Here is a 10,000-nt window from a genome sequence, read left to right as displayed (position 1 = left end):
CATATTTTTAACATTATTAAACTCTGCATCAATAAGTTACCCAGACAAAGACTATTACGCCTAACCTAGAGGAAAGATTATGTTGTTTTATCTGTACATACTGTATTCCACTTGTATTGTTTCCTGTTTATATTGGCAGAAAATACAGTACGTACTTTTGGTGCTCACACCATAGGGCCCTCGCTTCATAGGTCCCTCCGCTCACGCCATGGGACTGGGCTCCAAATCTGCAGATGGACCCTTCTCAACGCAAAATAATTTAAATAAAAATGTGAAATTCTCCTGTGTGCGTGCGTGTGTGCGTGCGTGTGTGTGTGTGTGTGTGTGAAGCACATATGTCTTTGAAAAGTACTATACAAATATAGAGTGACATATATTACCACTATAACCTCATTCCCAGCCTTATCTCGTCTCACAAGGAGAAGTTGGTTTAATGCTTCCGTTCCGTTGCGTTCAGAACTGGGTTCATGACCTGTGAATTCAGAGACTCTGTGTGAATGTAAACAGATCTGCCCCGCATTTAATGTCACTTCCGGCCCGGGCCGGCCTAGTGGTGCGGGCACCTAGGCTGGTAAACCTGACAGCGGGTCGCGGGTTTGAATCCCGATCCTAACGACCTTTGCTGCGTGTCTTCCTCCATCTCGCTCCCCGTTTCCTGTCAACCTACAGTACTGTCTATATCTATCAAAAAAGGCAAAAGCCCCAAAACTATCTTAAAATCAGACCTGTCGAAGTGAGTGGTGCAACAGTGACACTTGTTGGTCAAAAAATGCTATTGAGCCTGGTAGTCTGACTACTGTTACACTAAAACTCAGCTTCCCATCATGCACCTGTGCACAGTGTGAAGCTCAACAGCGCCACTTTGTCACCTGTTGGTACCCTAAACATACATGAAGTCATACACACAGACATAGATAGGGACATACATTGCTGGTCACTGGAGTGGCTGCACCACTCAAAAATATAACAAAAATAAACAACCAAATAAACTTAACTTCCGTTCTGTAATTCCGCATAGACACTTTCAGTAGCAGTTTTTGTCCAGGCTATATCACCACCGATACTGTACATATATTTACAATCCAAAAAAATGCATGACACATTATGACACGCGGAAACATTCCAGGGTTATATTGAACTGCTGAAAGCAAAATAGTTACAGAAACAAATGCACCTTGGACTCAAAGCACAGGTCTCCGCCAGGTCAGGAAAGGTTATTGTGGGCCAGCAACGTTCAGAATTATAGAGGTGAGTGGAATATCTATAGAAGTTGAGGGATTCATGTTGTAGTTATTGCCAATCAGGATGAAATATGCCAAAAACTGTGTAGTGATTTGCCTGATGTTTGCACAACATGTATAGGAGTAATTCAGTAATATAAAATAAAGTTTACACTTGGTCACTAGGGAGGGTGCATGGAAAGATTCATGACGATCGGTGCAGTGATGGGTAAAACGTGAATCATAATAGGCTGATTTGAGAGGAAATAAATCACACCCGTGTGAAGTGAGGGGTGCTCTTATCAAAGTACGTCATGCAATCATCTCATACTGGCCTCATCAGAATGCTTGTTGCCTGTTGCCACAAATTTACGTCATATTTGGCGGACATTTGACCTAACTTCTCCTTTCATTGTCGATGGCAAATATGAGACGTGTGGGGACAAGATGACGTACATTTTCCCTTCATTGTCAATGGCATTTAATGTTTGTGTTGCGGACATTTTGTGGTGACAAACAGGGTGGCATTTCTTCCTTGGCCAAGTGGGAGTGTGCGTGTCAAGTTTCACGTCAATCGCATGCTGCACAAGTGCATTAGAAGATTGCAGTCTTAAACGAGAGTTCATTGGTTAAAGATACGAGTTGTAGTGTGATTGGTTGCCGAAAGAGAGAGAGTGATAAAAGAGGAGATAGAGGGATGTGAGATGACAGAAATGAGATGAAAGACAAGAAAGAGAGCTCTATCCGATTGCCTTTATGTAACGAGTGTGTTAGTGACGTTGCATAGCCATATACATTCTGAGCCTCAGGCTTCGTGTGTGTGTGTGTGTGTGTGTGTGTGTGTGTGTGTGTGTGTGTGTGTGTGTGTGTGTGTGTGTGTGTGTGTGTGTGTGTGTGTGTGTGTGTGTGTGTGTGTGTGTGTGTGTGTGTGTGTGTGTGTGTGTGTGTGTGTGTGTGTGGGGGGGGTTCATTCCTCAGTAACACAGATGAAGTCATGTGGAACATCCGTTGAACAGGGTTGGTAAATGACGTGCCTTTAGCTCTGGTCCATTCAGTATTTAACAGCTGTATTTACTGACGCACTGACTGGGTGACTGACTGGGTGACATGCCATTAGCGGTGGCACCGCATACATCTCATTCGCTACTTTATTTACACAATGACTGACTGGCCCACCGAGTGCACTGACGTGGAACGCTGTTGTATACTGCTCAGCCACAAGCCATGAAGTCTCGTACAGTAGATGATACTTCTGAGAAGTACTGCTGTCTGTCTGTCTGTCTGGATGACTGATGTGTTACATGCTACTAGTGCACGGGGGTGTACGAAAGAATATGAGCATGCATATACAGTGCACATCCTTCTACCCTAATGGACAGGGGGTACACTGTTTATCCGTTCCTCCTTCTCCTACCCAAACCACTCTGTTAGCACACATCTCTCTGCACAGACAATCCTGCATCTATATGCACTACAGTACATCGCTTCCACACAACTGTCATATTTACTGTACAACTATATTGTCAGACACCCTGTTATTGCAGAACATTTCGCTGTGATGCAAATTACATCACAAATTCCCCATTCCCCGCCCCCTCCCCTTTTCACTGCACACACACACACACACACACACACACACACACACACACACACACACACACACACATGCGTACACACATACACAGGGTGTAGCAGTACGGTACAGCACAGTATGCTACAGTACAGTATGGAGGTACAGTACAGTAGGCGACAGTAGAGTACAGTACAGTACAGTATGGGACAGTATTGTACAGTACGGCACAGAGGAGCACAGTACAGTGCAGTGCAGTGCAGTGCAGTGCAGTCTAGTACAGTACAGAGGACTACAGTACAGTACACTATTCCCACTAGGTTGCCACATTTGCGACATCCAAGCAACTTGGTATATAGAAACATTGCCACTTGCCATGCTTGCTTTTACACGGAAATAAAAACAAGCAAAACTAAAAATAGGGCCACTCAGCCAGGATGCCAAGTTTGCACTTTCCAAGCAACTGGGTATATGAAAACATCATGGGTTGCCATGTTTGCTTTTCCAAGTAAAAAAATAAAACTGTATCGCCCTCCCACTATTGCCTTCTTCCCAATTGCGACGTGTGGTGCAAAATTCTAGTACATATGCTCATGTTTATTTTCATGTAATGCTGGTCTCCACCTGTCAAGCTATCTCTAATATGTGCGTGCGTGCACAACGCACGCACACACGCACATATACACGTACACAGTGTTCATTCCTTGCGGAAACTCTCAGGGCTGCATAATTAATCACATAATGACCGGGAACATGATTTTGGCTTCCACATTAATTAAACTTGGATGGGATGCGATTTTGCCACTTTGCATGCGCCAGCTCTGGTGCATCAAATCAAGCACTCCCTATTCGCAAGTTAACTGTCTGACTAATCACAGCTGTTTGTTTTAAGCATGTCTGGTCTCTCAGTCTCTTCTCCCCAAACACTGCTGCAAGAAGACACCAAATGAAAGACTACAGAGAACAATACCCCCAGTGTTAATTTTTCCATTTGTAACTCCTTGTCATGGTCACGTCCTGAGCCCCCCTGTTTGTCCATGAGTTTCCTCTGTCTCTCCCAAGTCCTGCTCCTCTGACTCTGATTGCCCTGAGTGCCATCACCTGTGGGGACCAGCTGAGCCAGGTTGGGTGATGAGCTCCAGTGACTATTTAAACTCTGCCTTGTGTTTGTTCAGTGCTGGATCTTAAGTTATAGTGTCAGGTTTTATGTTCAGTGTATCATGTGTATGTACTTCTGTTATCCTATGTCATTTCCCTAGTAAAGTCAAGTTTATGTGATCTTCTTGTCCTGCCTTTGTTTGAGTTCTGCAGTTGGGTCCTAACACCTGCGAACCGTGACACTCCTGCCAGGAGTAGAGAGAGAGAGAGAGAGTTTATTTATTTTGGTCATTATAACAAATCAGTGCTTTTTTTTTTTTTTTGCAAAAGAAACAGACCAAAAAGGTGTAGGCTGAAGCCTAAGCTTATAGTGCCTAACCTTCTAAAAAAGAAATGGCTTGCATAGGTAAGATAATACAACAAAGGAAACAGAAGGGAGAAAAAATACAAGAAAAAAAACAAACATAACATAAAACAAAAACAAAGACAGACAGGACAATACAGTTAACAGAAACAAGACAAAAAAGAACAAAACAAAACACAAACAAAACATATAAATGTTCTATAATGTATCTACTATTTTAGATCTATACAACTTTCTTTTTATTTATTTATATTACTACAGTTTTTTTGTTCGTCATCCATTCCACAGCTTGACCCCTCTGACCGATATGCACCTGTCTTTGATATTTGTTCTAGCATTTGTTTGTTTGAATTTGGAAGTGCCTCTTAGGTTGTAGCGGCTCTCTCTAGGCCAGAACAGCTCTTGGATACAGCTCGGGAGCAGGTGATTGTGTGCCTTATACATTGTTATTGCGGTTTTTAGATCTACTATATCTTGGAGTTTTAGGGTGTTTAATTGGATGAATAATAAGTTGGTTGGTGCGTAATAATCAGATTGGGTGACAATTCTTATGGCTTTTTTTGAAGTAGGAATATTGGCTGGATAGTGGTTTTGTAGTTGTTCCCCCATACCTCCACACAGTAATTGATGTATGGGAGTACGAGGGAGCAATACAGCATATAGTGAGTTCTGGTTTAGAATAGGTTTAGCTTTATACATTATAGCAATGGTTTTAGATAATTTTGTCCTTAGATTATTTATATGCGGTTTCCAATTAAGTTTACTGTCAATGATTATACCTAAGAATTTATTTTCAAACACGCGTTCAATTTCCACTTTGTTTATCATGATTTTAGCCTCTCTGTTAATTGATCTATTACTGAAAATCATGAATTTAGTTTTATTTAAATTTAGTGATAGTTTATTAATGTCGAACCATTTCTTTAATATTGTAAGCTCATTTTGAACTGTATCCAAAAGCTGATCTAGGTGTTTTCCTGAGCAGCACAGACTAGTGTCGTCAGCAAACAGGACACAGCTCATTTGTTCCAATACATCGCAGACGTCATTCATGTACATAATAAATAGCTTTGGACCCAATACAGAGCCCTGTGGGACTCCATATGATTCCTTGCTCTTCAGAATCTACACCATTCATGTGTACAAATTGTGTTCTGTCTCCAAGATAGCTCCTTAACCATGAGTTTGCAGTTCCTCTTACACCGTATCTTTCCAGTTTTTTCAATAATAGTTCATGATGAATAGTGTCAAAGGCCTTTCTCAGGTCAATGAATACCGCTACTGTATATTGTTTGTCGTCTACTGCTTTCGATATCTGTTCTACTAGATCTATGACTGCCATTGAAGTGGATCTATTCGCCCTGAACACACCTGGTTACTTATTAAGTTATGTTTATCTATAAAACTATCAAGTCTGGCCACAAACAGCTTTTCTAGAATCTTGGAAAATTGTTCACCGGTTTTGAATATTGGAATGACTTTTGCCGTTTTCATTTTGCTAGGGAAGATGCCGGTTTGGTTGAAAGATTGGTTGCATATATATGTGAGTGGTGTTACTATGGTGTTTATAATATCCTTGACAAGCATCATATCAATATCTGTGTTGTCTGTTGATTTTTTATTTTGGAATCTTTTCACTATTTCTATATTTCCTTTTCATGTACACACCTAATGAATATAGAGTATGGATTTTGTCTAATATTTCTTTCAGTTAAGTTAGTAGTATCTCTCGGCTCCACAATCTCTTTTGCTAAATTAGGTCCTACATTTACAAAGAAGTTGTTAAATTCATTGGCTATTTCATTTGTTTTATTTAGTATTACATTATCTTTAATAAATTGGTTTGGATATTCTGCTTTTGCTTTACCTTTTTTAATTATACGATTTAATATTTTCCAAGTACCTTGTATATTGTTTCTATGATATTCTAATTGTTTATGATAATACTCCTTCTTTTGTACCCTTACAATACTTAATAATTTATTGTTGTATGTTTTATATCTATTTTCTGCATCCTTCGTTCTGTGTTTCATGAATAGTTACGTTTTTTAGTACGTTTTTCTTTTTGCATGCATTCTCTAGGCCTTTTGTGATCCATGGTTTATCCTGTCTGTTCTTATTTTTGTTTGTAGATGTTTTTAGTGGACAGTGCTTATCATATAGTTTAAGTAGGATGGACAGAAAGGCCTCATGGGCTTGGTCTGGGTCCTCAGTGGCATATACCTCATTCCAAGACTGTGTGCTTAGGTCCACTTCAAGGGCAGCCTTGTAATTTTGTACATTTATATTTGTTTCCTTTTTAAGAAGTTGCTGGAAGATACCAAAGACGGGTAGATGGTCTGTAATGTCATTTATGAGTAATCCTGCTGTGCAATATGTGTACTCATTTGCATTCTCAACTCCGGGTGACCCATGGCGAAAGAAACGCACACAAGCCACATTGTATTTTCATCACTTGGAAAATTCAACCAAGATTGAAAATGCTTTCTGATTGGCTGAGATGCGTCGGATATATGTAGAATTTATTCACAGCAGAGACATAGCAGTTACGAACCACACTACTTCCATTAATTAGAAGTTCACTGAACCGTAGCACAGCGAACGTTTAATTCGTTTAAGTAGCCTGGTTCATAATTAGCAACACTTGAGTATATTGGATGGATGGATGGATATTGGCCATGGAAGACTTTTCTAATGTCAAAGACAGAAGTCAACTCCTATGTTAACATGTAACATTTTGCAAAGGTAGAGACTTAAAGGGATACTTGCTTGATTCACGCAATCTATAACATCATTATGGCTCAGATTGACAAGGACAGATTGACAAGGACAATGTTTAGAGCTTAATAAAACTTTAAACCGACCTCGCAAGTAGAAAACTAATGTTTACATCGGCAGATGACGGCCCGGAGTGAAGCTATGAAATGGAAGGTTATCACTTCCGGTTCATGGCTCTCTAAAGTGTCATTTTCGTGCATTATGCTGGCACTGGCTCCTGAGTGGAGACACCTGGTGGCGGCATGTAATCGGTTAAGTCTCCTACCGGAGACTCTGCCAGTCATCATATTATTGGCTAATGCGACAAAAACAACATCTCTGTGATTTCAAGGCTTCATGGCATGGGGTTTGTAATTGATAGAACACAACTCATTTTCGGATTGAACTACTACTTTATAGGGATAGTTCAGATTTTTTTAACTTAAGCTGTATGAAATACTTGCTATTAATATAGTGGTTGCAACTGTATTAATTGATTGCCCGAGGTGGGAGTTCTGCTCTGGTTTTGGTCAATATGAAGTAGTTCCGGTCATTTTGTGGGGGGCACTGGGGCCACGCAGTAAAAGTAAATTAATTCACAAAACTAACGTCATTTGTATGTTAACCTATTTCTAAAATATTAGCACAACTTCCGTTCAACTTTGACCCCTTTATCACATGGAACTATTTTTTGGGCCTAGTGATATGGACACAGAAAAGTTAGTTCTATGTGATAGAAGGGTAAAAAATGAACGAAAGTTGCACTAATATTTTAGAAATTGGTCAACAATACAAATGACGTAGAGTTTACTGTTCAGGACATCGGGGGGGGATTTAAACGTTTAGCCAATTGCAGCGCGAGGGTGTGTTCAACCCAGCAGTATTATAATGAAAACGCGATGCTATTTCATTGCAATGTATAATATTATCCCCATATCTTAGTTTCACCAACATTGTTCATGTGAAATAGTATATTTATGATTTAATATGTAAGCCTATTGACATTGAATCGCTATGTATAGCGCATGGTTGGGTGGTGTGAACAACACCAGCAGCAAGCACCCCTCAGACCTCGGAGGATCCTAGAAGTCACAGAACGTCGGACCCCCCATAACATCTCCTGGTTACATCAATATCGTTCATGTGGAGTGGGTTGTATGTGCTTATTTGTTGAAATGGTGGAAGTGGAAGTGAGTAATAGTATCATGTCACCAGTCACCGCCGCCGCGACTGCCTGCCCAGCCGACTTGAAGCGCGTCAACCCGTGCTCGCCAACGGTGACAGCCGTCGCGGATCATCATAGCGATTTTTCTTCATTGCAATGAATAACCGTGGACAGAGTAGTTCACATGAACGATGCTGTAGTGGATGGGGCATTTGAGGAGCAATATATGTTTTATATTGCTAGTATGTCCCTGCGACATACTTGCGTCATGTCCAGGGGGTGTACTTGTCAAGCTGCCTCACGCTACAGAAACAGAAGATAGGCTCCTGCCCTATGGGCCTCATGGCTCGGCAAGGCTACTTACTTATATGTTTTATATGCACGATTACAAATAAAAGAGAATTTAATTGAGAGCCAGTTGAGTCTCCTCCTCCGCTACTTCCTCATTTGCGACTACTATGGGACTCGTCGTGTGATATGCGATTATGCTACAGTTACCCTTAAAAAAACATGTCAACTCAATGTCATTGTTGTAACTAAGATATCGATAGAAATTAATACAATTTTAATGTCATATTTAGCCATACGAGCGCAATATCCATAGCGTCCCTCCCAGCAGCAACAACAATCCCATAGCCTGAAGTGACCTGGCTCGGCCAATAGAATGACAGGGGGATGGGGGGTGAATTCTGTGTACAGACACTGGAAACTTGTCTATATCAGCTTTAATATTTCACCAAAACCAGAGCAGAACTCCCACCACAGGACTCAGGCAATCAATTAATACAGTTGCAACCACTATATTAATGGCAAGTATTTCATACAGCTTAAGTTAAAACAATCTGAACTATCCCTTTAAGTATTAATTCTATTAACCATTAGCTATGCATACATTAGTAATTCAATCTGTCTCCATTACTGAACCTTATCAGACATCTCTAGCCTATTAGCATGCCAGTGCTTCACCATATGAAGCCTGTTGGAGTGGATGCCAGATTAGTGCCATTCACTAACTGATGAGGAATTGATTGGGGATTTGATCTCTGCCAGCAGCAGCAAATCCAGATGCACACACACATGCACGCGCGCGCACACACACACACACATGCGTCACTGCGTGTTGTGCGCGCACACACACATGCATATAGGATCAACGCGATTGACAATGGCATTAAGAGTGAGAGGAAATAGGGGGATGAGAGAGGGCTTTAGGGTGGAGAAAAACAGATGAGCAGCAAAAGTTTTTAATCTCCTTTATTTACAGTTCCACCAATGATGAAACACCACGAGAGACAGGCGGAAAGAGAGAGAAAGACAGGCAGATAGAGAGAAAAGGGCAGGCGGATAGAGAAAGAAAGACATGCTTCCTTATACTTTTAAATTGACAAATGATGACATTCACTCCAATCAATGCAAGAAAAATGTATATGGATGCCATGTGAGCCTTGTATACTCCAGTGTGCTATGCGCTAGAACTGGTGGTGTAGAGTCTACTGCCTGAATGCATAAACTATCTGATTGCTGTATACTGTAGCAGGCTTGGAAAGTGGAAATGGGGCAAAATTATTTTGAAAAGTTAGGGAAAGGTTTTGAAATGTCATTGGTAAAACTTGGGAACACTGATGGAGAAAGACAGGTGGATAGAGAGAGTTAGACAGACATAGAGAGAGCAAAAGCCAGGCAGATTGAGAGATAGAGACCCCCATTATTAAAGTATTACAGTTACACACTGTAATGTACTACCCACTGAGCAATTGTCGGCTTTTAGAAGGCGCCGCTAAATGACGTAAAACAAATGGGGTAAAAATAGTCTAAAAATTAGTTTC

At 40.8% G+C, this 10,000-nt stretch overlaps 1 protein-coding gene and 1 long non-coding RNA gene across 3 annotated transcripts in view; one reads left to right on the top strand and one right to left on the bottom strand.

The window, feature by feature from the left end:
* Nucleotides 1-10,000, bottom strand: part of LOC310866288 — a 579,577-nt gene that overhangs the window by 422,254 nt on the left and 147,323 nt on the right. The gene's annotated exons all lie outside the window — the stretch shown is intronic.
* slc8a1b (solute carrier family 8 member 1b) overlaps nucleotides 1-10,000 on the top strand; it is a 163,289-nt gene that overhangs the window by 142,182 nt on the left and 11,107 nt on the right. The gene's annotated exons all lie outside the window — the stretch shown is intronic.

Source organism: Protomyctophum parallelum (genome assembly GCF_964188405.1).
Source record: "Protomyctophum parallelum genome assembly, chromosome: 10".
NCBI classification, from domain to species: Eukaryota; Metazoa; Chordata; class Actinopteri; order Myctophiformes; family Myctophidae; genus Protomyctophum; species Protomyctophum parallelum.
The sequence above is the reverse complement of the archived record's forward strand: the minus strand, read 5'-3'. Positions and strand labels throughout refer to the sequence as shown.